At 47.5% G+C, this 20,000-nt stretch overlaps 53 non-coding genes and 17 pseudogenes across 53 annotated transcripts in view; all 70 read left to right on the top strand.

Moving 5' to 3' along the window:
• LOC138454140 (5S ribosomal RNA) overlaps nucleotides 1-26 on the top strand; it is a 119-nt gene extending 93 nt beyond the window's left edge. Inside the window, exon 1 of the ribosomal RNA XR_011260831.1 lies at nucleotides 1-26. This exon is cut by the window's left edge and continues 93 nt beyond it. This is a non-coding gene — a ribosomal RNA (5S ribosomal RNA).
• Nucleotides 27-132: 106 nt separating this feature from the next.
• On the top strand, nucleotides 133-251 carry LOC138460706 (5S ribosomal RNA). The gene has a single exon (XR_011263376.1). It is a non-coding gene; the product is annotated as a 5S ribosomal RNA (ribosomal RNA).
• Nucleotides 252-356: 105 nt separating this feature from the next.
• Nucleotides 357-465, top strand: LOC138457349 (5S ribosomal RNA; annotated as a pseudogene).
• A 475-nt stretch (nucleotides 466-940) lies between these two features.
• LOC138463993 (5S ribosomal RNA) lies at nucleotides 941-1,059 on the top strand. Its single transcript, XR_011266577.1, has one exon. It is a non-coding gene; the product is annotated as a 5S ribosomal RNA (ribosomal RNA).
• A 106-nt stretch (nucleotides 1,060-1,165) lies between these two features.
• On the top strand, nucleotides 1,166-1,284 carry LOC138464393 (5S ribosomal RNA). The gene has a single exon (XR_011266974.1). It is a non-coding gene; the product is annotated as a 5S ribosomal RNA (ribosomal RNA).
• A 106-nt stretch (nucleotides 1,285-1,390) lies between these two features.
• LOC138462339 (5S ribosomal RNA) lies at nucleotides 1,391-1,509 on the top strand. Its single transcript, XR_011264939.1, has one exon. It is a non-coding gene; the product is annotated as a 5S ribosomal RNA (ribosomal RNA).
• Nucleotides 1,510-1,615: 106 nt separating this feature from the next.
• Nucleotides 1,616-1,724, top strand: LOC138456266 (5S ribosomal RNA; annotated as a pseudogene).
• A 106-nt stretch (nucleotides 1,725-1,830) lies between these two features.
• On the top strand, nucleotides 1,831-1,949 carry LOC138460704 (5S ribosomal RNA). The gene has a single exon (XR_011263374.1). It is a non-coding gene; the product is annotated as a 5S ribosomal RNA (ribosomal RNA).
• Nucleotides 1,950-2,055: 106 nt separating this feature from the next.
• On the top strand, nucleotides 2,056-2,164 carry LOC138458452 (5S ribosomal RNA; annotated as a pseudogene).
• A 463-nt stretch (nucleotides 2,165-2,627) lies between these two features.
• LOC138463992 (5S ribosomal RNA) lies at nucleotides 2,628-2,746 on the top strand. Its single transcript, XR_011266576.1, has one exon. It is a non-coding gene; the product is annotated as a 5S ribosomal RNA (ribosomal RNA).
• A 106-nt stretch (nucleotides 2,747-2,852) lies between these two features.
• On the top strand, nucleotides 2,853-2,971 carry LOC138464392 (5S ribosomal RNA). The gene has a single exon (XR_011266973.1). It is a non-coding gene; the product is annotated as a 5S ribosomal RNA (ribosomal RNA).
• Nucleotides 2,972-3,077: 106 nt separating this feature from the next.
• LOC138454139 (5S ribosomal RNA) lies at nucleotides 3,078-3,196 on the top strand. Its single transcript, XR_011260830.1, has one exon. It is a non-coding gene; the product is annotated as a 5S ribosomal RNA (ribosomal RNA).
• A 106-nt stretch (nucleotides 3,197-3,302) lies between these two features.
• Nucleotides 3,303-3,421, top strand: LOC138460703 (5S ribosomal RNA). The gene has a single exon (XR_011263372.1). It is a non-coding gene; the product is annotated as a 5S ribosomal RNA (ribosomal RNA).
• A 106-nt stretch (nucleotides 3,422-3,527) lies between these two features.
• LOC138461207 (5S ribosomal RNA) lies at nucleotides 3,528-3,646 on the top strand. The gene has a single exon (XR_011263836.1). It is a non-coding gene; the product is annotated as a 5S ribosomal RNA (ribosomal RNA).
• A 105-nt stretch (nucleotides 3,647-3,751) lies between these two features.
• Nucleotides 3,752-3,860, top strand: LOC138458883 (5S ribosomal RNA; annotated as a pseudogene).
• Nucleotides 3,861-4,324: 464 nt separating this feature from the next.
• On the top strand, nucleotides 4,325-4,443 carry LOC138463991 (5S ribosomal RNA). Its single transcript, XR_011266575.1, has one exon. It is a non-coding gene; the product is annotated as a 5S ribosomal RNA (ribosomal RNA).
• Nucleotides 4,444-4,549: 106 nt separating this feature from the next.
• Nucleotides 4,550-4,668, top strand: LOC138454137 (5S ribosomal RNA). The gene has a single exon (XR_011260829.1). It is a non-coding gene; the product is annotated as a 5S ribosomal RNA (ribosomal RNA).
• A 106-nt stretch (nucleotides 4,669-4,774) lies between these two features.
• Nucleotides 4,775-4,893, top strand: LOC138460702 (5S ribosomal RNA). Its single transcript, XR_011263371.1, has one exon. It is a non-coding gene; the product is annotated as a 5S ribosomal RNA (ribosomal RNA).
• Nucleotides 4,894-4,998: 105 nt separating this feature from the next.
• On the top strand, nucleotides 4,999-5,107 carry LOC138457347 (5S ribosomal RNA; annotated as a pseudogene).
• A 464-nt stretch (nucleotides 5,108-5,571) lies between these two features.
• LOC138463990 (5S ribosomal RNA) lies at nucleotides 5,572-5,690 on the top strand. Its single transcript, XR_011266573.1, has one exon. It is a non-coding gene; the product is annotated as a 5S ribosomal RNA (ribosomal RNA).
• A 106-nt stretch (nucleotides 5,691-5,796) lies between these two features.
• LOC138464391 (5S ribosomal RNA) lies at nucleotides 5,797-5,915 on the top strand. Its single transcript, XR_011266972.1, has one exon. It is a non-coding gene; the product is annotated as a 5S ribosomal RNA (ribosomal RNA).
• Nucleotides 5,916-6,021: 106 nt separating this feature from the next.
• LOC138462338 (5S ribosomal RNA) lies at nucleotides 6,022-6,140 on the top strand. The gene has a single exon (XR_011264938.1). It is a non-coding gene; the product is annotated as a 5S ribosomal RNA (ribosomal RNA).
• A 106-nt stretch (nucleotides 6,141-6,246) lies between these two features.
• Nucleotides 6,247-6,355, top strand: LOC138456265 (5S ribosomal RNA; annotated as a pseudogene).
• Nucleotides 6,356-6,461: 106 nt separating this feature from the next.
• LOC138460701 (5S ribosomal RNA) lies at nucleotides 6,462-6,580 on the top strand. Its single transcript, XR_011263370.1, has one exon. It is a non-coding gene; the product is annotated as a 5S ribosomal RNA (ribosomal RNA).
• A 106-nt stretch (nucleotides 6,581-6,686) lies between these two features.
• Nucleotides 6,687-6,795, top strand: LOC138458450 (5S ribosomal RNA; annotated as a pseudogene).
• Nucleotides 6,796-7,258: 463 nt separating this feature from the next.
• On the top strand, nucleotides 7,259-7,377 carry LOC138463988 (5S ribosomal RNA). Its single transcript, XR_011266571.1, has one exon. It is a non-coding gene; the product is annotated as a 5S ribosomal RNA (ribosomal RNA).
• A 106-nt stretch (nucleotides 7,378-7,483) lies between these two features.
• On the top strand, nucleotides 7,484-7,602 carry LOC138464390 (5S ribosomal RNA). Its single transcript, XR_011266971.1, has one exon. It is a non-coding gene; the product is annotated as a 5S ribosomal RNA (ribosomal RNA).
• A 106-nt stretch (nucleotides 7,603-7,708) lies between these two features.
• Nucleotides 7,709-7,827, top strand: LOC138454136 (5S ribosomal RNA). The gene has a single exon (XR_011260828.1). It is a non-coding gene; the product is annotated as a 5S ribosomal RNA (ribosomal RNA).
• Nucleotides 7,828-7,933: 106 nt separating this feature from the next.
• On the top strand, nucleotides 7,934-8,052 carry LOC138462977 (5S ribosomal RNA). Its single transcript, XR_011265564.1, has one exon. It is a non-coding gene; the product is annotated as a 5S ribosomal RNA (ribosomal RNA).
• A 106-nt stretch (nucleotides 8,053-8,158) lies between these two features.
• Nucleotides 8,159-8,277, top strand: LOC138461195 (5S ribosomal RNA). The gene has a single exon (XR_011263825.1). It is a non-coding gene; the product is annotated as a 5S ribosomal RNA (ribosomal RNA).
• A 105-nt stretch (nucleotides 8,278-8,382) lies between these two features.
• Nucleotides 8,383-8,491, top strand: LOC138457345 (5S ribosomal RNA; annotated as a pseudogene).
• Nucleotides 8,492-8,955: 464 nt separating this feature from the next.
• Nucleotides 8,956-9,074, top strand: LOC138463987 (5S ribosomal RNA). Its single transcript, XR_011266570.1, has one exon. It is a non-coding gene; the product is annotated as a 5S ribosomal RNA (ribosomal RNA).
• A 106-nt stretch (nucleotides 9,075-9,180) lies between these two features.
• Nucleotides 9,181-9,299, top strand: LOC138464389 (5S ribosomal RNA). The gene has a single exon (XR_011266970.1). It is a non-coding gene; the product is annotated as a 5S ribosomal RNA (ribosomal RNA).
• Nucleotides 9,300-9,405: 106 nt separating this feature from the next.
• On the top strand, nucleotides 9,406-9,524 carry LOC138454135 (5S ribosomal RNA). The gene has a single exon (XR_011260827.1). It is a non-coding gene; the product is annotated as a 5S ribosomal RNA (ribosomal RNA).
• A 106-nt stretch (nucleotides 9,525-9,630) lies between these two features.
• On the top strand, nucleotides 9,631-9,749 carry LOC138460700 (5S ribosomal RNA). The gene has a single exon (XR_011263369.1). It is a non-coding gene; the product is annotated as a 5S ribosomal RNA (ribosomal RNA).
• A 106-nt stretch (nucleotides 9,750-9,855) lies between these two features.
• On the top strand, nucleotides 9,856-9,974 carry LOC138463826 (5S ribosomal RNA). Its single transcript, XR_011266411.1, has one exon. It is a non-coding gene; the product is annotated as a 5S ribosomal RNA (ribosomal RNA).
• Nucleotides 9,975-10,079: 105 nt separating this feature from the next.
• LOC138457597 (5S ribosomal RNA) lies at nucleotides 10,080-10,188 on the top strand (annotated as a pseudogene).
• Nucleotides 10,189-10,652: 464 nt separating this feature from the next.
• Nucleotides 10,653-10,771, top strand: LOC138463985 (5S ribosomal RNA). Its single transcript, XR_011266569.1, has one exon. It is a non-coding gene; the product is annotated as a 5S ribosomal RNA (ribosomal RNA).
• Nucleotides 10,772-10,877: 106 nt separating this feature from the next.
• Nucleotides 10,878-10,996, top strand: LOC138464388 (5S ribosomal RNA). Its single transcript, XR_011266968.1, has one exon. It is a non-coding gene; the product is annotated as a 5S ribosomal RNA (ribosomal RNA).
• Nucleotides 10,997-11,102: 106 nt separating this feature from the next.
• On the top strand, nucleotides 11,103-11,221 carry LOC138462337 (5S ribosomal RNA). The gene has a single exon (XR_011264937.1). It is a non-coding gene; the product is annotated as a 5S ribosomal RNA (ribosomal RNA).
• A 106-nt stretch (nucleotides 11,222-11,327) lies between these two features.
• LOC138459294 (5S ribosomal RNA) lies at nucleotides 11,328-11,436 on the top strand (annotated as a pseudogene).
• A 453-nt stretch (nucleotides 11,437-11,889) lies between these two features.
• On the top strand, nucleotides 11,890-12,008 carry LOC138463984 (5S ribosomal RNA). The gene has a single exon (XR_011266568.1). It is a non-coding gene; the product is annotated as a 5S ribosomal RNA (ribosomal RNA).
• A 106-nt stretch (nucleotides 12,009-12,114) lies between these two features.
• On the top strand, nucleotides 12,115-12,233 carry LOC138464387 (5S ribosomal RNA). Its single transcript, XR_011266967.1, has one exon. It is a non-coding gene; the product is annotated as a 5S ribosomal RNA (ribosomal RNA).
• A 106-nt stretch (nucleotides 12,234-12,339) lies between these two features.
• On the top strand, nucleotides 12,340-12,458 carry LOC138465005 (5S ribosomal RNA). The gene has a single exon (XR_011267580.1). It is a non-coding gene; the product is annotated as a 5S ribosomal RNA (ribosomal RNA).
• A 106-nt stretch (nucleotides 12,459-12,564) lies between these two features.
• On the top strand, nucleotides 12,565-12,683 carry LOC138460698 (5S ribosomal RNA). Its single transcript, XR_011263368.1, has one exon. It is a non-coding gene; the product is annotated as a 5S ribosomal RNA (ribosomal RNA).
• Nucleotides 12,684-12,788: 105 nt separating this feature from the next.
• LOC138457344 (5S ribosomal RNA) lies at nucleotides 12,789-12,897 on the top strand (annotated as a pseudogene).
• A 475-nt stretch (nucleotides 12,898-13,372) lies between these two features.
• LOC138463983 (5S ribosomal RNA) lies at nucleotides 13,373-13,491 on the top strand. The gene has a single exon (XR_011266567.1). It is a non-coding gene; the product is annotated as a 5S ribosomal RNA (ribosomal RNA).
• Nucleotides 13,492-13,597: 106 nt separating this feature from the next.
• On the top strand, nucleotides 13,598-13,716 carry LOC138464386 (5S ribosomal RNA). The gene has a single exon (XR_011266966.1). It is a non-coding gene; the product is annotated as a 5S ribosomal RNA (ribosomal RNA).
• Nucleotides 13,717-13,822: 106 nt separating this feature from the next.
• LOC138462336 (5S ribosomal RNA) lies at nucleotides 13,823-13,941 on the top strand. The gene has a single exon (XR_011264936.1). It is a non-coding gene; the product is annotated as a 5S ribosomal RNA (ribosomal RNA).
• Nucleotides 13,942-14,047: 106 nt separating this feature from the next.
• Nucleotides 14,048-14,156, top strand: LOC138456264 (5S ribosomal RNA; annotated as a pseudogene).
• A 106-nt stretch (nucleotides 14,157-14,262) lies between these two features.
• LOC138460697 (5S ribosomal RNA) lies at nucleotides 14,263-14,381 on the top strand. Its single transcript, XR_011263367.1, has one exon. It is a non-coding gene; the product is annotated as a 5S ribosomal RNA (ribosomal RNA).
• Nucleotides 14,382-14,487: 106 nt separating this feature from the next.
• Nucleotides 14,488-14,596, top strand: LOC138458448 (5S ribosomal RNA; annotated as a pseudogene).
• A 463-nt stretch (nucleotides 14,597-15,059) lies between these two features.
• On the top strand, nucleotides 15,060-15,178 carry LOC138463982 (5S ribosomal RNA). Its single transcript, XR_011266566.1, has one exon. It is a non-coding gene; the product is annotated as a 5S ribosomal RNA (ribosomal RNA).
• Nucleotides 15,179-15,284: 106 nt separating this feature from the next.
• LOC138464385 (5S ribosomal RNA) lies at nucleotides 15,285-15,403 on the top strand. The gene has a single exon (XR_011266965.1). It is a non-coding gene; the product is annotated as a 5S ribosomal RNA (ribosomal RNA).
• Nucleotides 15,404-15,509: 106 nt separating this feature from the next.
• On the top strand, nucleotides 15,510-15,628 carry LOC138465003 (5S ribosomal RNA). Its single transcript, XR_011267579.1, has one exon. It is a non-coding gene; the product is annotated as a 5S ribosomal RNA (ribosomal RNA).
• Nucleotides 15,629-15,734: 106 nt separating this feature from the next.
• On the top strand, nucleotides 15,735-15,853 carry LOC138460696 (5S ribosomal RNA). Its single transcript, XR_011263366.1, has one exon. It is a non-coding gene; the product is annotated as a 5S ribosomal RNA (ribosomal RNA).
• A 105-nt stretch (nucleotides 15,854-15,958) lies between these two features.
• On the top strand, nucleotides 15,959-16,067 carry LOC138457343 (5S ribosomal RNA; annotated as a pseudogene).
• Nucleotides 16,068-16,542: 475 nt separating this feature from the next.
• Nucleotides 16,543-16,661, top strand: LOC138463981 (5S ribosomal RNA). The gene has a single exon (XR_011266565.1). It is a non-coding gene; the product is annotated as a 5S ribosomal RNA (ribosomal RNA).
• Nucleotides 16,662-16,767: 106 nt separating this feature from the next.
• On the top strand, nucleotides 16,768-16,886 carry LOC138464383 (5S ribosomal RNA). Its single transcript, XR_011266964.1, has one exon. It is a non-coding gene; the product is annotated as a 5S ribosomal RNA (ribosomal RNA).
• Nucleotides 16,887-16,992: 106 nt separating this feature from the next.
• On the top strand, nucleotides 16,993-17,111 carry LOC138462335 (5S ribosomal RNA). Its single transcript, XR_011264935.1, has one exon. It is a non-coding gene; the product is annotated as a 5S ribosomal RNA (ribosomal RNA).
• Nucleotides 17,112-17,217: 106 nt separating this feature from the next.
• LOC138456263 (5S ribosomal RNA) lies at nucleotides 17,218-17,326 on the top strand (annotated as a pseudogene).
• A 106-nt stretch (nucleotides 17,327-17,432) lies between these two features.
• Nucleotides 17,433-17,551, top strand: LOC138460695 (5S ribosomal RNA). The gene has a single exon (XR_011263365.1). It is a non-coding gene; the product is annotated as a 5S ribosomal RNA (ribosomal RNA).
• Nucleotides 17,552-17,657: 106 nt separating this feature from the next.
• LOC138458447 (5S ribosomal RNA) lies at nucleotides 17,658-17,766 on the top strand (annotated as a pseudogene).
• Nucleotides 17,767-18,229: 463 nt separating this feature from the next.
• Nucleotides 18,230-18,348, top strand: LOC138463980 (5S ribosomal RNA). The gene has a single exon (XR_011266564.1). It is a non-coding gene; the product is annotated as a 5S ribosomal RNA (ribosomal RNA).
• Nucleotides 18,349-18,454: 106 nt separating this feature from the next.
• LOC138464381 (5S ribosomal RNA) lies at nucleotides 18,455-18,573 on the top strand. Its single transcript, XR_011266962.1, has one exon. It is a non-coding gene; the product is annotated as a 5S ribosomal RNA (ribosomal RNA).
• Nucleotides 18,574-18,679: 106 nt separating this feature from the next.
• Nucleotides 18,680-18,798, top strand: LOC138454134 (5S ribosomal RNA). Its single transcript, XR_011260826.1, has one exon. It is a non-coding gene; the product is annotated as a 5S ribosomal RNA (ribosomal RNA).
• Nucleotides 18,799-18,904: 106 nt separating this feature from the next.
• LOC138460694 (5S ribosomal RNA) lies at nucleotides 18,905-19,023 on the top strand. The gene has a single exon (XR_011263364.1). It is a non-coding gene; the product is annotated as a 5S ribosomal RNA (ribosomal RNA).
• A 106-nt stretch (nucleotides 19,024-19,129) lies between these two features.
• Nucleotides 19,130-19,248, top strand: LOC138461182 (5S ribosomal RNA). Its single transcript, XR_011263814.1, has one exon. It is a non-coding gene; the product is annotated as a 5S ribosomal RNA (ribosomal RNA).
• A 105-nt stretch (nucleotides 19,249-19,353) lies between these two features.
• LOC138458882 (5S ribosomal RNA) lies at nucleotides 19,354-19,462 on the top strand (annotated as a pseudogene).
• A 464-nt stretch (nucleotides 19,463-19,926) lies between these two features.
• The window catches only part of LOC138463979 (5S ribosomal RNA), a 119-nt gene continuing 45 nt past the window's right edge, over nucleotides 19,927-20,000 (top strand). Inside the window, exon 1 of the ribosomal RNA XR_011266562.1 lies at nucleotides 19,927-20,000. This exon is cut by the window's right edge and continues 45 nt beyond it. This is a non-coding gene — a ribosomal RNA (5S ribosomal RNA).

Here is a 20,000-nt window from a genome sequence, read left to right as displayed (position 1 = left end):
CCTGGGAATACCAGGTGCTGTAGGCTTTTTTGTGCTCCAAGTTCAGGAAGTGAGCCATTTCTCAATTGCCTTTCAAAACTGCAAGGTCTAGCTGACTAGATGCTTAAAAGTACAAAACTCACTAGGCCCAGAGCCTACGGCCACACCACACTGATTGCGCCCGATCTCGTCTGATCTCGGAAGCTAAGCAGTGTCGGGCCTAGTTAGTACCTGGATGGGAGACCACCTGGGAATACCAGGTGCTGTAGGCTTTTTTGTGCTCCAAGTTCAGGAAGTGAGCCATTTCACAATTGCCTTTCAAAACTGCAAGGTCTAGCCGACTAGATGCTTAAAAGTACAAACTCACTAGGCCCAGAGCCTACGGCCACACCACACTGAATGCGCCCGATCTCGGAAGCTAAGCAGGGTCGGGCCTAGTTAGTACCTGGATGGGAGACTGCCTGGGAATACCAGGTGCTGTAGGCTTTTTTTGTGCTCCATGATTAGTAATTGCGCAACTTCTCAATTATTTTTCAAATTTGGTATGTTTCCAAAATAATTGTATCCCGTTTTATAGCGGAAATGTTGGACAACATCATGAGGGCTGGAGCTACCTTTTTACATAGAATTAGCATACAGGTAGTGTGTTCATGGGTAATAAATCAACTTTCACATGTAATGCAGTACAGAGAATATTGAGTCCTTCAAGAGGCATGAAAGAAAACCATTATTGTGTTGATTGTTCTCTCCACCTCCCTGCAACAGACACAGGATGGATGAATTAAAGTTATCCTACCAGACATAGGAGTCCTGAATGGGCCCACCAGTCTTATATATCTCGCCTGATCGAGCCTGATCGAGCGCTGATCGAGCGATGAGCGTGGTATCATGTTGCAAGTGGCTGCATGGCTTAGCTTACTAAATGCAAATGCATAAGAGTAATATTCTTAGCATTCCTAGAGCCTACGGCCACACCACACTGAATGCACCCGATCTCGACTGATCTCGGAAGTTAAGCAGTGTCAGGCCTAGTTAGTACCTGGATGGGAGACCGCCTGGGAATACCAGGTGCTGTAGGCTTTTTTGTGCTCCAAGTTCAGGAAGTGAGCCCTTTCTCAATTGCCTTTTAAAACTGCAAGGTCTAGCCGACTAGATGCTTAAAAGTACAAAACTCAGTAGGCCCAGAGCCTACGGCCACACCACACTGAATGTGCCTGATCTCGTCTGATCTCAGAAGCTAAGCAGTGTCGGGCCTAGTTAGTACCTGGATGGAAGACCGCCTGGGAATACCAGGTGCTGTAGGCTTTTTTGTACTCCAAGTTCAGGAAGTGAGCCATTTCTCAATTGCCTTTCAAAACTGCAAGGTCTAGCCGACTAGATGCTTAAAAGTACAAAACTCACAAGAACCAGAGCCTACGGCCACACCACACTGAATGCGCCCGATCTCGTCTGATCTCGGAAGCTAAGCAGTGTCGGGCCTCGTTAGTACCTGGATGGGAGACCGCCTGGGAATACCAGGTGCTGTAGGCTTTTTTGTGCTCCAAGTTCAGGAAGTGAGCCATTTCTCAATTGCCTTTCAAAATTGCAAGGTCTAGCTGACTAGATGCTTAAAAGTACAAAACTCACTAGGCCCAGAGCCTACGGCCACACCACACTGATTGCGCCCGATCTCGGAAGCTAAGCAGTGTCGGGCCTCGTTAGTACCTGGATGGGAGACCGCCTGGGAATACCAGGTGCTGTAGGCTTTTTTGTGCTCCAAGTTCAGGAAGTGAGCCATTTCTCAATTGCCTTTCAAAACTGCAAGGTCTAGCTGACTAGATGCTTAAAAGTACAAAACTCACTAGGCCCAGAGCCTACGGCCACACCACACTGATTGCGCCCGATCTCGTCTGATCTCGGAAGCTAAGCAGTGTCGGGCCTAGTTAGTACCTGGATGGGAGACCACCTGGGAATACCAGGTGCTGTAGGCTTTTTTGTGCTCCAAGTTCAGGAAGTGAGCCATTTCACAATTGCCTTTCAAAACTGCAAGGTCTAGCCGACTAGATGCTTAAAAGTACAAAACTCACTAGGCCCAGAGCCTACGGCCACACCACACTGAATGCGCCCGATCTCGGAAGCTAAGCAGGGTCAGGCCTAGTTAGTACCTGGATGGGAGACTGCCTGGGAATACCAGGTGCTGTAGGCTTTTTTGTGCTCCATGATTAGTAATTGCGCAACTTCTCAATTATTTTTCAAATTTGGTATGTTTCCAAAATAATTGTATCCCGTTTTATAGCGGAAATGTTGGACAACATCATGAGGGCTGGAGCTACCTTTTTACATAGAATTAGCATACAGGTAGTGTGTTCATGGGTAATAAATCGACTTTCACATGTAATGCAGTACAGAGAATATTGAGTCCTTCAAGAGGCATGAAAGAAAACCATTATTGTGTTGATTGTTCTCTCCACCTCCCTGCAACAGACACAGGATGGATGAATTAAAGTTATCCTACCAGACATAGGAGTCCTGAATGGGCCCACCAGTCTTATATATCTCGCCTGATCGAGCCTGATCGAGCGATGAGCGTGGTATCATGTTGCAAGTGGCTGCATGGCTTAGCTTACTAAATGCAAATGCATAAGAGTAATATTCTTAGCATTCCTAGAGCCTACGGCCACACCACACTGAATGCACCCGATCTCGACTGATCTCGGAAGTTAAGCAGTGTCAGGCCTAGTTAGTACCTGGATGGGAGACCGCCTGGGAATACCAGGTGCTGTAGGCTTTTTTGTGCTCCAAGTTCAGGAAGTGAGCCCTTTCTCAATTGCCTTTTAAAACTGCAAGGTCTAGCCGACTAGATGCTTAAAAGTACAAAACTCACTAGGCCCAGAGCCTACGGCCACACCACACTGAATGTGCCTGATCTCGTCTGATCTCAGAAGCTAAGCAGTGTCGGGCCTAGTTAGTACCTGGATGGAAGACCGCCTGGGAATACCAGGTGCTGTAGGCTTTTTTGTACTCCAAGTTCAGGAAGTGAGCCATTTCTCAATTGCCTTTCAAAACTGCAAGGTCTAGCCGACTAGATGCTTAAAAGTACAAAACTCACAAGAACCAGAGCCTACGGCCACAGCACACTGAATGCGCCCGATCTCGTCTGATCTCGGAAGCTAAGCAGTGTCGGGCCTCGTTAGTACCTGGATGGGAGACCGCCTGGGAATACCAGGTGCTGTAGGCTTTTTTGTGCTCCAAGTTCAGGAAGTGAGCCATTTCTCAATTGCCTTTCAAAACTGCAAGGTCTAGCTGACTAGATGCTTAAAAGTACAAAACTCACTAGGCCCAGAGCCTACGGCCACACCACACTGATTGCGCCCGATCTCGTCTGATCTCGGAAGCTAAGCAGTGTCGGGCCTAGTTAGTACCTGGATGGGAGACCACCTGGGAATACCAGGTGCTGTAGGCTTTTTTGTGCTCCAAGTTCAGGAAGTGAGCCATTTCTCAATTGCCTTTCAAAACTGCAAGGTCTAGCCGACTAGATGCTTAAAAGTACAAAACTCACTAAGCCCAGAGCCTACGGCCACACCACACTGAATGCGCCCGATCTCGTCTGATCTCGGAAGCTAAGCAGTGTCGGGCCTAGTTAGTACCTGGATGGGAGACCACCTGGGAATACCAGGTGCTGTAGGCTTTTTTGTGCTCCAAGTTCAGGAAGTGAGCCATTTCACAATTGCCTTTCAAAACTGCAAGGTCTAGCCGACTAGATGCTTAAAAGTACAAACTCACTAGGCCCAGAGCCTACGGCCACACCACACTGAATGCGCCCGATCTCGGAAGCTAAGCAGGGTCTGGCCTAGTTAGTACCTGGATGGGAGACTGCCTGGGAATACCAGGTGCTGTAGGCTTTTTTTGTGCTCCATGATTAGTAATTGCGCAACTTCTCAATTATTTTTCAAATTTGGTATGTTTCCAAAATAATTGTATCCCGTTTTATAGCGGAAATGTTGGACAACATCATGAGGGCTGGAGCTACCTTTTTACATAGAATTAGCATACAGGTAGTGTGTTCATGGGTAATAAATCGACTTTCACATGTAATGCAGTACAGAGAATATTGAGTCCTTCAAGAGGCATGAAAGAAAACCATTATTGTGTTGATTGTTCTCTCCACCTCCCTGCAACAGACACAGGATGGATGAATTAAAGTTATCCTACCAGACATAGGAGTCCTGAATGGGCCCACCAGTCTTATATATCTCGCCTGATCGAGCCTGATCGAGCGATGAGCGTGGTATCATGTTGCAAGTGGCTGCATGGCTTAGCTTACTAAATGCAAATGCATAAGAGTAATATTCTTAGCATTCCTAGAGCCTACGGCCACACCACACTGAATGCACCCGATCTCGACTGATCTCGGAAGTTAAGCAGTGTCAGGCCTAGTTAGTACCTGGATGGGAGACCGCCTGGGAATACCAGGTGCTGTAGGCTTTTTTGTACTCCAAGTTCAGGAAGTGAGCCATTTCTCAATTGCCTTTCAAAACTGCAAGGTCTAGCCGACTAGATGCTTAAAAGTACAAAACTCACAAGAACCAGAGCCTACGGCCACAGCACACTGAATGCGCCCGATCTCGTCTGATCTCGGAAGCTAAGCAGTGTCGGGCCTCGTTAGTACCTGGATGGGAGACCGCCTGGGAATACCAGGTGCTGTAGGCTTTTTTGTGCTCCAAGTTCAGGAAGTGAGCCATTTCTCAATTGCCTTTCAAAACTGCAAGGTCTAGCTGACTAGATGCTTAAAAGTACAAAACTCACTAGGCCCAGAGCCTACGGCCACACCACACTGATTGCGCCCGATCTCGTCTGATCTCGGAAGCTAAGCAGTGTCGGGCCTAGTTAGTACCTGGATGGGAGACCACCTGGGAATACCAGGTGCTGTAGGCTTTTTTGTGCTCCAAGTTCAGGAAGTGAGCCATTTCACAATTGCCTTTCAAAACTGCAAGGTCTAGCCGACTAGATGCTTAAAAGTACAAACTCACTAGGCCCAGAGCCTACGGCCACACCACACTGAATGCGCCCGATCTCGGAAGCTAAGCAGGGTCGGGCCTAGTTAGTACCTGGATGGGAGACTGCCTGGGAATACCAGGTGCTGTAGGCTTTTTTTGTGCTCCATGATTAGTAATTGCGCAACTTCTCAATTATTTTTTAAATTTGGTATGTTTCCAAAATAATTGTATCCCGTTTTATAGCGGAAATGTTGGACAACATCATGAGGGCTGGAGCTACCTTTTTACATAGAATTAGCATACAGGTAGTGTGTTCATGGGTAATAAATCAACTTTCACATGTAATGCAGTACAGAGAATATTGAGTCCTTCAAGAGGCATGAAAGAAAACCATTATTGTGTTGATTGTTCTCTCCACCTCCCTGCAACAGACACAGGATGGATGAATTAAAGTTATCCTACCAGACATAGGAGTCCTGAATGGGCCCACCAGTCTTATATATCTCGCCTGATCGAGCCTGATCGAGCGCTGAGCGTGGTATCATGTTGCAAGTGGCTGCATGGCTTAGCTTACTAAATGCAAATGCATAAGAGTAATATTCTTAGCATTCCTAGAGCCTACGGCCACACCACACTGAATGCACCCGATCTCGACTGATCTCGGAAGTTAAGCAGTGTCAGGCCTAGTTAGTACCTGGATGGGAGACCGCCTGGGAATACCAGGTGCTGTAGGCTTTTTTGTGCTCCAAGTTCAGGAAGTGAGCCCTTTCTCAATTGCCTTTTAAAACTGCAAGGTCTAGCCGACTAGATGCTTAAAAGTACAAAACTCAGTAGGCCCAGAGCCTACGGCCACACCACACTGAATGTGCCTGATCTCGTCTGATCTCAGAAGCTAAGCAGTGTCGGGCCTAGTTAGTACCTGGATGGAAGACCGCCTGGGAATACCAGGTGCTGTAGGCTTTTTTGTACTCCAAGTTCAGGAAGTGAGCCATTTCTCAATTGCCTTTCAAAACTGCAAGGTCTAGCCGACTAGATGCTTAAAAGTACAAAACTCACAAGAACCAGAGCCTACGGCCACACCACACTGAATGCGCCCGATCTCGTCTGATCTCGGAAGCTAAGCAGTGTCGGGCCTCGTTAGTACCTGGATGGGAGACCGCCTGGGAATACCAGGTGCTGTAGGCTTTTTTGTGCTCCAAGTTCAGGAAGTGAGCCATTTCTCAATTGCCTTTCAAAATTGCAAGGTCTAGCTGACTAGATGCTTAAAAGTACAAAACTCACTAGGCCCAGAGCCTACGGCCACACCACACTGATTGCGCCCGATCTCGGAAGCTAAGCAGTGTCGGGCCTCGTTAGTACCTGGATGGGAGACCGCCTGGGAATACCAGGTGCTGTAGGCTTTTTTGTGCTCCAAGTTCAGGAAGTGAGCCATTTCTCAATTGCCTTTCAAAACTGCAAGGTCTAGCTGACTAGATGCTTAAAAGTACAAAACTCACTAGGCCCAGAGCCTACGGCCACACCACACTGATTGCGCCCGATCTCGTCTGATCTCGGAAGCTAAGCAGTGTCGGGCCTAGTTAGTACCTGGATGGGAGACCACCTGGGAATACCAGGTGCTGTAGGCTTTTTTGTGCTCCAAGTTCAGGAAGTGAGCCATTTCACAATTGCCTTTCAAAACTGCAAGGTCTAGCCGACTAGATGCTTAAAAGTACAAAACTCACTAGGCCCAGAGCCTACGGCCACACCACACTGAATGCGCCCGATCTCGGAAGCTAAGCAGGGTCAGGCCTAGTTAGTACCTGGATGGGAGACTGCCTGGGAATACCAGGTGCTGTAGGCTTTTTTGTGCTCCATGATTAGTAATTGCGCAACTTCTCAATTATTTTTCAAATTTGGTATGTTTCCAAAATAATTGTATCCCGTTTTATAGCGGAAATGTTGGACAACATCATGAGGGCTGGAGCTACCTTTTTACATAGAATTAGCATACAGGTAGTGTGTTCATGGGTAATAAATCGACTTTCACATGTAATGCAGTACAGAGAATATTGAGTCCTTCAAGAGGCATGAAAGAAAACCATTATTGTGTTGATTGTTCTCTCCACCTCCCTGCAACAGACACAGGATGGATGAATTAAAGTTATCCTACCAGACATAGGAGTCCTGAATGGGCCCACCAGTCTTATATATCTCGCCTGATCGAGCCTGATCGAGCGATGAGCGTGGTATCATGTTGCAAGTGGCTGCATGGCTTAGCTTACTAAATGCAAATGCATAAGAGTAATATTCTTAGCATTCCTAGAGCCTACGGCCACACCACACTGAATGCACCCGATCTCGACTGATCTCGGAAGTTAAGCAGTGTCAGGCCTAGTTAGTACCTGGATGGGAGACCGCCTGGGAATACCAGGTGCTGTAGGCTTTTTTGTGCTCCAAGTTCAGGAAGTGAGCCCTTTCTCAATTGCCTTTTAAAACTGCAAGGTCTAGCCGACTAGATGCTTAAAAGTACAAAACTCACTAGGCCCAGAGCCTACGGCCACACCACACTGAATGTGCCTGATCTCGTCTGATCTCAGAAGCTAAGCAGTGTCGGGCCTAGTTAGTACCTGGATGGAAGACCGCCTGGGAATACCAGGTGCTGTAGGCTTTTTTGTACTCCAAGTTCAGGAAGTGAGCCATTTCTCAATTGCCTTTCAAAACTGCAAGGTCTAGCCGACTAGATGCTTAAAAGTACAAAACTCACAAGAACCAGAGCCTACGGCCACAGCACACTGAATGCGCCCGATCTCGTCTGATCTCGGAAGCTAAGCAGTGTCGGGCCTCGTTAGTACCTGGATGGGAGACCGCCTGGGAATACCAGGTGCTGTAGGCTTTTTTGTGCTCCAAGTTCAGGAAGTGAGCCATTTCTCAATTGCCTTTCAAAACTGCAAGGTCTAGCTGACTAGATGCTTAAAAGTACAAAACTCACTAGGCCCAGAGCCTACGGCCTCACCACACTGATTGCGCCCGATCTCGTCTGATCTCGGAAGCTAAGCAGTGTCGGGCCTAGTTAGTACCTGGATGGGAGACCACCTGGGAATACCAGGTGCTGTAGGCTTTTTTGTGCTCCAAGTTCAGGAAGTGAGCCATTTCTCAATTGCCTTTCAAAACTGCAAGGTCTAGCCGACTAGATGCTTAAAAGTACAAAACTCACTAAGCCCAGAGCCTACGGCCACACCACACTGAATGCGCCCGATCTCGTCTGATCTCGGAAGCTAAGCAGTGTCGGGCCTAGTTAGTACCTGGATGGGAGACCACCTGGGAATACCAGGTGCTGTAGGCTTTTTTGTGCTCCAAGTTCAGGAAGTGAGCCATTTCACAATTGCCTTTCAAAACTGCAAGGTCTAGCCGACTAGATGCTTAAAAGTACAAACTCACTAGGCCCAGAGCCTACGGCCACACCACACTGAATGCGCCCGATCTCGGAAGCTAAGCAGGGTCGGGCCTAGTTAGTACCTGGATGGGAGACTGCCTGGGAATACCAGGTGCTGTAGGCTTTTTTTGTGCTCCATGATTAGTAATTGCGCAACTTCTCAATTATTTTTCAAATTTGGTATGTTTCCAAAATAATTGTATCCCGTTTTATAGCGGAAATGTTGGACAACATCATGAGGGCTGGAGCTACCTTTTTACATAGAATTAGCATACAGGTAGTGTGTTCATGGGTAATAAATCAACTTTCACATGTAATGCAGTACAGAGAATATTGAGTCCTTCAAGAGGCATGAAAGAAAACCATTATTGTGTTGATTGTTCTCTCCACCTCCCTGCAACAGACACAGGATGGATGAATTAAAGTTATCCTACCAGACATAGGAGTCCTGAATGGGCCCACCAGTCTTATATATCTCGCCTGATCGAGCCTGATCGAGCGATGAGCGTGGTATCATGTTGCTAGTGGCTGCATGGCTTAGCTTACTAAATGCAAATGCATAAGAGTAATATTCTTAGCATTCCTAGAGCCTACGGCCACACCACACTGAATGCACCCGATCTCGACTGATCTCGGAAGTTAAGCAGTGTCAGGCCTAGTTAGTACCTGGATGGGAGACCGCCTGGGAATACCAGGTGCTGTAGGCTTTTTTGTGCTCCAAGTTCAGGAAGTGAGCCCTTTCTCAATTGCCTTTTAAAACTGCAAGGTCTAGCCGACTAGATGCTTAAAAGTACAAAACTCACTAGGCCCAGAGCCTACGGCCACACCACACTGAATGTGCCTGATCTCGTCTGATCTCAGAAGCTAAGCAGTGTCGGGCCTAGTTAGTACCTGGATGGAAGACCGCCTGGGAATACCAGGTGCTGTAGGCTTTTTTGTACTCCAAGTTCAGGAAGTGAGCCATTTCTCAATTGCCTTTCAAAACTGCAAGGTCTAGCCGACTAGATGCTTAAAAGTACAAAACTCACAAGAACCAGAGCCTACGGCCACAGCACACTGAATGCGCCCGATCTCGTCTGATCTCGGAAGCTAAGCAGTGTCGGGCCTCGTTAGTACCTGGATGGGAGACCGCCTGGGAATACCAGGTGCTGTAGGCTTTTTTGTGCTCCAAGTTCAGGAAGTGAGCCATTTCTCAATTGCCTTTCAAAACTGCAAGGTCTAGCTGACTAGATGCTTAAAAGTACAAAACTCACTAGGCCCAGAGCCTACGGCCACACCACACTGATTGCGCCCGATCTCGTCTGATCTCGGAAGCTAAGCAGTGTCGGGCCTAGTTAGTACCTGGATGGGAGACCACCTGGGAATACCAGGTGCTGTAGGCTTTTTTGTGCTCCAAGTTCAGGAAGTGAGCCATTTCTCAATTGCCTTTCAAAACTGCAAGGTCTAGCCGACTAGATGCTTAAAAGTACAAAACTCACTAAGCCCAGAGTCTACGGCCACACCACACTGAATGCGCCCGATCTCGTCTGATCTCGGAAGCTAAGCAGTGTCGGGCCTAGTTAGTACCTGGATAGGAGACCACCTGGGAATACCAGGTGCTGTAGGCTTTTTTGTGCTCCAAGTTCAGGAAGTGAGCCATTTCACAATTGCCTTTCAAAACTGCAAGGTCTAGCCGACTAGATGCTTAAAAGTACAAACTCACTAGGCCCAGAGCCTACGGCCACACCACACTGAATGCCCCCGATCTCGGAAGCTAAGCAGGGTCGGGCCTAGTTAGTACCTGGATGGGAGACTGCCTGGGAATACCAGGTGCTGTAGGCTTTTTTTGTGCTCCATGATTAGTAATTGCGCAACTTCTCAATTATTTTTCAAATTTGGTATGTTTCCAAAATAATTGTATCCCGTTTTATAGCGGAAATGTTGGACAACATCATGAGGGCTGGAGCTACCTTTTTACATAGAATTAGCATACAGGTAGTGTGTTCATGGGTAATAAATCGACTTTCACATGTAATGCAGTACAGAGAATATTGAGTCCTTCAAGAGGCATGAAAGAAAACCATTATTGTGTTGATTGTTCTCTCCACCTCCCTGCAACAGACACAGGATGGATGAATTAAAGTTATCCTACCAGACATAGGAGTCCTGAATGGGCCCACCAGTCTTATATATCTCGCCTGATCGAGCCTGATCGAGCGATGAGCGTGGTATCATGTTGCAAGTGGCTGCATGGCTTAGCTTACTAAATGCAAATGCATAAGAGTAATATTCTTAGCATTCCTAGAGCCTACGGCCACACCACACTGAATGCACCCGATCTCGACTGATCTCGGAAGTTAAGCAGTGTCAGGCCTAGTTAGTACCTGGATGGGAGACCGCCTGGGAATACCAGGTGCTGTAGGCTTTTTTGTGCTCCAAGTTCAGGAAGTGAGCCCTTTCTCAATTGCCTTTTAAAACTGCAAGGTCTAGCCGACTAGATGCTTAAAAGTACAAAACTCAGTAGGCCCAGAGCCTACGGCCACACCACACTGAATGTGCCTGATCTCGTCTGATCTCAGAAGCTAAGCAGTGTCGGGCCTAGTTAGTACCTGGATGGAAGACCGCCTGGGAATACCAGGTGCTGTAGGCTTTTTTGTACTCCAAGTTCAGGAAGTGAGCCATTTCTCAATTGCCTTTCAAAACTGCAAGGTCTAGCCGACTAGATGCTTAAAAGTACAAAACTCACAAGAACCAGAGCCTACGGCCACACCACACTGAATGCGCCCGATCTCGTCTGATCTCGGAAGCTAAGCAGTGTCGGGCCTCGTTAGTACCTGGATGGGAGACCGCCTGGGAATACCAGGTGCTGTAGGCTTTTTTGTGCTCCAAGTTCAGGAAGTGAGCCATTTCACAATTGCCTTTCAAAACTGCAAGGTCTAGCCGACTAGATGCTTAAAAGTACAAAACTCACTAGGCCCAGAGCCTTCGGCCACACCACACTGAATGCGCCCGATCTCGGAAGCTAAGCAGGGTCAGGCCTAGTTAGTACCTGGATGGGAGACTGCCTGGGAATACCAGGTGCTGTAGGCTTTTTTGTGCTCCATGATTAGTAATTGCGCAACTTCTCAATTATTTTTCAAATTTGGTATGTTTCCAAAATAATTGTATCCCGTTTTATAGCGGAAATGTTGGACAACATCATGAGGGCTGGAGCTACCTTTTTACATAGAATTAGCATACAGGTAGTGTGTTCATGGGTAATAAATCGACTTTCACATGTAATGCAGTACAGAGAATATTGAGTCGTTCAAGAGGCATGAAAGAAAACCATTATTGTGTTGATTGTTCTCTCCACCTCCCTGCAACAGACACAGGATGGATGAATTAAAGTTATCCTACCAGACATAGGAGTCCTGAATGGGCCCACCAGTCTTATATATCTCGCCTGATCGAGCGATGAGCGTGGTATCATGTTGCAAGTGGCTGCATGGCTTAGCTTACTAAATGCAAATGCATAAGAGTAATATTCTTAGCATTCCTAGAGCCTACGGCCACACCACACTGAATGCACCCGATCTCGACTGATCTCGGAAGTTAAGCAGTGTCAGGCCTAGTTAGTACCTGGATGGGAGACCGCCTGGGAATACCAGGTGCTGTAGGCTTTTTTGTGCTCCAAGTTCAGGAAGTGAGCCCTTTCTCAATTGCCTTTTAAAACTGCAAGGTCTAGCCGACTAGATGCTTAAAAGTACAAAACTCACTAGGCCCAGAGCCTACGGCCACACCACACTGAATGTGCCTGATCTCGTCTGATCTCAGAAGCTAAGCAGTGTCGGGCCTAGTTAGTACCTGGATGGAAGACCGCCTGGGAATACCAGGTGCTGTAGGCTTTTTTGTACTCCAAGTTCAGGAAGTGAGCCATTTCTCAATTGCCTTTCAAAACTGCAAGGTCTAGCCGACTAGATGCTTAAAAGTACAAAACTCACAAGAACCAGAGCCTACGGCCACACCACACTGAATGCGCCCGATCTCGTCTGTTCTCGGAAGCTAAGCAGTGTCGGGCCTCGTTAGTACCTGGATGGGAGACCGCCTGGGAATACCAGGTGCTGTAGGCTTTTTTGTGCTCCAAGTTCAGGAAGTGAGCCATTTCTCAATTGCCTTTCAAAAGTGCAAGGTCTAGCTGACTAGATGCTTAAAAGTACAAAACTCACTAGGCCCAGAGCCTACGGCCACACCACACTGATTGCGCCCGATCTCGTCTGATCTCGGAAGCTAAGCAGTGTCGGGCCTAGTTAGTACCTGGATGGGAGACCACCTGGGAATACCAGGTGCTGTAGGCTTTTTTGTGCTCCAAGTTCAGGAAGTGAGCCATTTCACAATTGCCTTTCAAAACTGCAAGGTCTAGCCGACTAGATGCTTAAAAGTACAAACTCACTAGGCCCAGAGCCTACGGCCACACCACACTGAATGCGCCCGATCTCGGAAGCTAAGCAGGGTCGGGCCTAGTTAGTACCTGGATGGGAGACTGCCTGGGAATACCAGGTGCTGTAGGCTTTTTTTGTGCTCCATGATTAGTAATTGCGCAACTTCTCAATTATTTTTCAAATTTGGTATGTTTCCAAAATAATTGTATCCCGTTTTATAGCGGAAATGTTGGACAACATCATGAGGGCTGGAGCTACCTTTTTACATAGAATTAGCATACAGGTAGTGTGTTCATGGGTAATAAATCAACTTTCACATGTAATGCAGTACAGAGAATATTGAGTCCTTCAAGAGGCATGAAAGAAAACCATTATTGTGTTGATTGTTCTCTCCACCTCCCTGCAACAGACACAGGATGGATGAATTAAAGTTATCCTACCAGACATAGGAGTCCTGAATGGGCCCACCAGTCTTATATATCTCGCCTGATCGAGCCTGATCGAGCGCTGATCGAGCGATGAGCGTGGTATCATGTTGCAAGTGGCTGCATGGCTTAGCTTACTAAATGCAAATGCATAAGAGTAATATTCTTAGCATTCCTAGAGCCTACGGCCACACCACACTGAATGCACCCGATCTCGACTGATCTCGGAAGTTAAGCAGTGTCAGGCCTAGTTAGTACCTGGATGGGAGACCGCCTGGGAATACCAGGTGCTGTAGGCTTTTTTGTGCTCCAAGTTCAGGAAGTGAGCCCTTTCTCAATTGCCTTTTAAAACTGCAAGGTCTAGCCGACTAGATGCTTAAAAGTACAAAACTCAGTAGGCCCAGAGCCTACGGCCACACCACACTGAATGTGCCTGATCTCGTCTGATCTCAGAAGCTAAGCAGTGTCGGGCCTAGTTAGTACCTGGATGGAAGACCGCCTGGGAATACCAGGTGCTGTAGGCTTTTTTGTACTCCAAGTTCAGGAAGTGAGCCATTTCTCAATTGCCTTTCAAAACTGCAAGGTCTAGCCGACTAGATGCTTAAAAGTACAAAACTCACAAGAACCAGAGCCTACGGCCACACCACACTGAATGCGCCCGATCTCGTCTGATCTCGGAAGCTAAGCAGTGTCGGGCCTCGTTAGTACCTGGATGGGAGACCGCCTGGGAATACCAGGTGCTGTAGGCTTTTTTGTGCTCCAAGTTCAGGAAGTGAGCCATTTCTCAATTGCCTTTCAAAATTGCAAGGTCTAGCTGACTAGATGCTTAAAAGTACAAAACTCACTAGGCCCAGAGCCTACGGCCACACCACACTGATTGCGCCCGATCTCGGAAGCTAAGCAGTGTCGGGCCTCGTTAGTACCTGGATGGGAGACCGCCTGGGAATACCAGGTGCTGTAGGCTTTTTTGTGCTCCAAGTTCAGGAAGTGAGCCATTTCTCAATTGCCTTTCAAAACTGCAAGGTCTAGCTGACTAGATGCTTAAAAGTACAAAACTCACTAGGCCCAGAGCCTACGGCCACACCACACTGATTGCGCCCGATCTCGTCTGATCTCGGAAGCTAAGCAGTGTCGGGCCTAGTTAGTACCTGGATGGGAGACCACCTGGGAATACCAGGTGCTGTAGGCTTTTTTGTGCTCCAAGTTCAGGAAGTGAGCCATTTCACAATTGCCTTTCAAAACTGCAAGGTCTAGCCGACTAGATGCTTAAAAGTACAAAACTCACTAGGCCCAGAGCCTACGGCCACACCACACTGAATGCGCCCGATCTCGGAAGCTAAGCAGGGTCAGGCCTAGTTAGTACCTGGATGGGAGACTGCCTGGGAATACCAGGTGCTGTAGGCTTTTTTGTGCTCCATGATTAGTAATTGCGCAACTTCTCAATTATTTTTCAAATTTGGTATGTTTCCAAAATAATTGTATCCCGTTTTATAGCGGAAATGTTGGACAACATCATGAGGGCTGGAGCTACCTTTTTACATAGAATTAGCATACAGGTAGTGTGTTCATGGGTAATAAATCGACTTTCACATGTAATGCAGTACAGAGAATATTGAGTCCTTCAAGAGGCATGAAAGAAAACCATTATTGTGTTGATTGTTCTCTCCACCTCCCTGCAACAGACACAGGATGGATGAATTAAAGTTATCCTACCAGACATAGGAGTCCTGAATGGGCCCACCAGTCTTATATATCTCGCCTGATCGAGCCTGATCGAGCGATGAGCGTGGTATCATGTTGCAAGTGGCTGCATGGCTTAGCTTACTAAATGCAAATGCATAAGAGTAATATTCTTAGCATTCCTAGAGCCTACGGCCACACCACACTGAATGCACCCGATCTCGACTGATCTCGGAAGTTAAGCAGTGTCAGGCCTAGTTAGTACCTGGATGGGAGACCGCCTGGGAATACCAGGTGCTGTAGGCTTTTTTGTGCTCCAAGTTCAGGAAGTGAGCCCTTTCTCAATTGCCTTTTAAAACTGCAAGGTCTAGCCGACTAGATGCTTAAAAGTACAAAACTCACTAGGCCCAGAGCCTACGGCCACACCACACTGAATGTGCCTGATCTCGTCTGATCTCAGAAGCTAAGCAGTGTCGGGCCTAGTTAGTACCTGGATGGAAGACCGCCTGGGAATACCAGGTGCTGTAGGCTTTTTTGTACTCCAAGTTCAGGAAGTGAGCCATTTCTCAATTGCCTTTCAAAACTGCAAGGTCTAGCCGACTAGATGCTTAAAAGTACAAAACTCACAAGAACCAGAGCCTACGGCCACACCACACTGAATGCGCCCGATCTCGTCTGTTCTCGGAAGCTAAGCAGTGTCGGGCCTCGTTAGTACCTGGATGGGAGACCGCCTGGGAATACCAGGTGCTGTAGGCTTTTTTGTGCTCCAAGTTCAGGAAGTGAGCCATTTCTCAATTGCCTTTCAAAAGTGCAAGGTCTAGCTGACTAGATGCTTAAAAGTACAAAACTCACTAGGCCCAGAGCCTACGGCCACACCACACTGATTGCGCCCGATCTCGTCTGATCTCGGAAGCTAAGCAGTGTCGGGCCTAGTTAGTACCTGGATGGGAGACCACCTGGGAATACCAGGTGCTGTAGGCTTTTTTGTGCTCCAAGTTCAGGAAGTGAGCCATTTCACAATTGCCTTTCAAAACTGCAAGGTCTAGCCGACTAGATGCTTAAAAGTACAAACTCACTAGGCCCAGAGCCTACGGCCACACCACACTGAATGCGCCCGATCTCGGAAGCTAAGCAGGGTCGGGCCTAGTTAGTACCTGGATGGGAGACTGCCTGGGAATACCAGGTGCTGTAGGCTTTTTTTGTGCTCCATGATTAGTAATTGCGCAACTTCTCAATTATTTTTCAAATTTGGTATGTTTCCAAAATAATTGTATCCCGTTTTATAGCGGAAATGTTGGACAACATCATGAGGGCTGGAGCTACCTTTTTACATAGAATTAGCATACAGGTAGTGTGTTCATGGGTAATAAATCAACTTTCACATGTAATGCAGTACAGAGAATATTGAGTCCTTCAAGAGGCATGAAAGAAAACCATTATTGTGTTGATTGTTCTCTCCACCTCCCTGCAACAGACACAGGATGGATGAATTAAAGTTATCCTACCAGACATAGGAGTCCTGAATGGGCCCACCAGTCTTATATATCTCGCCTGATCGAGCCTGATCGAGCGCTGATCGAGCGATGAGCGTGGTATCATGTTGCAAGTGGCTGCATGGCTTAGCTTACTAAATGCAAATGCATAAGAGTAATATTCTTAGCATTCCTAGAGCCTACGGCCACACCACACTGAATGCACCCGATCTCGACTGATCTCGGAAGTTAAGCAGTGTCAGGCCTAGTTAGTACCTGGATGGGAGACCGCCTGGGAATACCAGGTGCTGTAGGCTTTTTTGTGCTCCAAGTTCAGGAAGTGAGCCCTTTCTCAATTGCCTTTTAAAACTGCAAGGTCTAGCCGACTAGATGCTTAAAAGTACAAAACTCAGTAGGCCCAGAGCCTACGGCCACACCACACTGAATGTGCCTGATCTCGTCTGATCTCAGAAGCTAAGCAGTGTCGGGCCTAGTTAGTACCTGGATGGAAGACCGCCTGGGAATACCAGGTGCTGTAGGCTTTTTTGTACTCCAAGTTCAGGAAGTGAGCCATTTCTCAATTGCCTTTCAAAACTGCAAGGTCTAGCCGACTAGATGCTTAAAAGTACAAAACTCACAAGAACCAGAGCCTACGGCCACACCACACTGAATGCGCCCGATCTCGTCTGATCTCGGAAGCTAAGCAGTGTCGGGCCTCGTTAGTACCTGGATGGGAGACCGCCTGGGAATACCAGGTGCTGTAGGCTTTTTTGTGCTCCAAGTTCAGGAAGTGAGCCATTTCTCAATTGCCTTTCAAAATTGCAAGGTCTAGCTGACTAGATGCTTAAAAGTACAAAACTCACTAGGCCCAGAGCCTACGGCCACACCACACTGATTGCGCCCGATCTCGGAAGCTAAGCAGTGTCGGGCCTCGTTAGTACCTGGATGGGAGACCGCCTGGGAATACCAGGTGCTGTAGGCTTTTTTGTGCTCCAAGTTCAGGAAGTGAGCCATTTCTCAATTGCCTTTCAAAACTGCAAGGTCTAGCTGACTAGATGCTTAAAAGTACAAAACTCACTAGGCCCAGAGCCTACGGCCACACCACACTGATTGCGCCCGATCTCGTCTGATCTCGGAAGCTAAGCAGTGTCGGGCCTAGTTAGTACCTGGATGGGAGACCACCTGGGAATACCAGGTGCTGTAGGCTTTTTTGTGCTCCAAGTTCAGGAAGTGAGCCATTTCACAATTGCCTTTCAAAACTGCAAGGTCTAGCCGACTAGATGCTTAAAAGTACAAAACTCACTAGGCCCAGAGCCTACGGCCACACCACACTGAATGCGCCCGATCTCGGAAGCTAAGCAGGGTCAGGCCTAGTTAGTACCTGGATGGGAGACTGCCTGGGAATACCAGGTGCTGTAGGCTTTTTTGTGCTCCATGATTAGTAATTGCGCAACTTCTCAATTATTTTTCAAATTTGGTATGTTTCCAAAATAATTGTATCCCGTTTTATAGCGGAAATGTTGGACAACATCATGAGGGCTGGAGCTACCTTTTTACATAGAATTAGCATACAGGTAGTGTGTTCATGGGTAATAAATCGACTTTCACATGTAATGCAGTACAGAGAATATTGAGTCCTTCAAGAGGCATGAAAGAAAACCATTATTGTGTTGATTGTTCTCTCCACCTCCCTGCAACAGACACAGGATGGATGAATTAAAGTTATCCTACCAGACATAGGAGTCCTGAATGGGCCCACCAGTCTTATATATCTCGCCTGATCGAGCCTGATCGAGCGATGAGCGTGGTATCATGTTGCAAGTGGCTGCATGGCTTAGCTTACTAAATGCAAATGCATAAGAGTAATATTCTTAGCATTCCTAGAGCCTACGGCCACACCACACTGAATGCACCCGATCTCGACTGATCTCGGAAGTTAAGCAGTGTCAGGCCTAGTTAGTACCTGGATGGGAGACCGCCTGGGAATACCAGGTGCTGTAGGCTTTTTTGTGCTCCAAGTTCAGGAAGTGAGCCCTTTCTCAATTGCCTTTTAAAACTGCAAGGTCTAGCCGACTAGATGCTTAAAAGTACAAAACTCACTAGGCCCAGAGCCTACGGCCACACCACACTGAATGTGCCTGATCTCGTCTGATCTCAGAAGCTAAGCAGTGTCGGGCCTAGTTAGTACCTGGATGGAAGACCGCCTGGGAATACCAGGTGCTGTAGGCTTTTTTGTACTCCAAGTTCAGGAAGTGAGCCATTTCTCAATTGCCTTTCAAAACTGCAAGGTCTAGCCGACTAGATGCTTAAAAGTACAAAACTCACAAGAACCAGAGCCTACGGCCACAGCACACTGAATGCGCCCGATCTCGTCTGATCTCGGAAGCTAAGCAGTGTCGGGCCTCGTTAGTACCTGGATGGGAGACCGCCTGGGAATACCAGGTGCTGTAGGCTTTTTTGTGCTCCAAGTTCAGGAAGTGAGCCATTTCTCAATTGCCTTTCAAAACTGCAAGGTCTAGCTGACTAGATGCTTAAAAGTACAAAACTCACTAGGCCCAGAGCCTACGGCCACACCACACTGATTGCGCCCGATCTCGTCTGATCTCGGAAGCTAAGCAGTGTCGGGCCTAGTTAGTACCTGGATGGGAGACCACCTGGGAATACCAGGTGCTGTAGGCTTTTTTGTGCTCCAAGTTCAGGAAGTGAGCCATTTCTCAATTGCCTTTCAAAACTGCAAGGTCTAGCCGACTAGATGCTTAAAAGTACAAAACTCACTAAGCCCAGAGCCTACGGCCACACCACACTGAATGCGCCCGATCTCGTCTGATCTCGGAAGCTAAGCAGTGTCGGGCCTAGTTAGTACCTGGATGGGAGACCACCTGGGAATACCAGGTGCTGTAGGCTTTTTTGTGCTCCAAGTTCAGGAAGTGAGCCATTTCACAATTGCCTTTCAAAACTGCAAGGTCTAGCCGACTAGATGCTTAAAAGTACAAACTCACTAGGCCCAGAGCCTACGGCCACACCACACTGAATGCGCCCGATCTCGGAAGCTAAGCAGGGTCTGGCCTAGTTAGTACCTGGATGGGAGACTGCCTGGGAATACCAGGTGCTGTAGGCTTTTTTTGTGCTCCATGATTAGTAATTGCGCAACTTCTCAATTATTTTTCAAATTTGGTATGTTTCCAAAATAATTGTATCCCGTTTTATAGCGGAAATGTTGGACAACATCATGAGGGCTGGAGCTACCTTTTTACATAGAATTAGCATACAGGTAGTGTGTTCATGGGTAATAAATCGACTTTCACATGTAATGCAGTACAGAGAATATTGAGTCCTTCAAGAGGCATGAAAGAAAACCATTATTGTGTTGATTGTTCTCTCCACCTCCCTGCAACAGACACAGGATGGATGAATTAAAGTTATCCTACCAGACATAGGAGTCCTGAATGGGCCCACCAGTCTTATATATCTCGCCTGATCGAGCCTGATCGAGCGATGAGCGTGGTATCATGTTGCAAGTGGCTGCATGGCTTAGCTTACTAAATGCAAATGCATAAGAGTAATATTCTTAGCATTCCTAGAGCCTACGGCCACACCACACTGAATGCACCCGATCTCGACTGATCTCGGAAGTTAAGCAGTGTCAGGCCTAGTTA

This window comes from Ambystoma mexicanum, chromosome 4p (genome assembly GCF_040938575.1).
Source record: "Ambystoma mexicanum isolate Mex_15411 chromosome 4p, UKY_AmexF1_1, whole genome shotgun sequence".
NCBI lineage: Eukaryota > Metazoa > Chordata > Amphibia > Caudata > Ambystomatidae > Ambystoma > Ambystoma mexicanum.
Note: the sequence above shows the minus strand (reverse complement) of the source record. Positions and strands in the feature narration are given on the sequence as shown.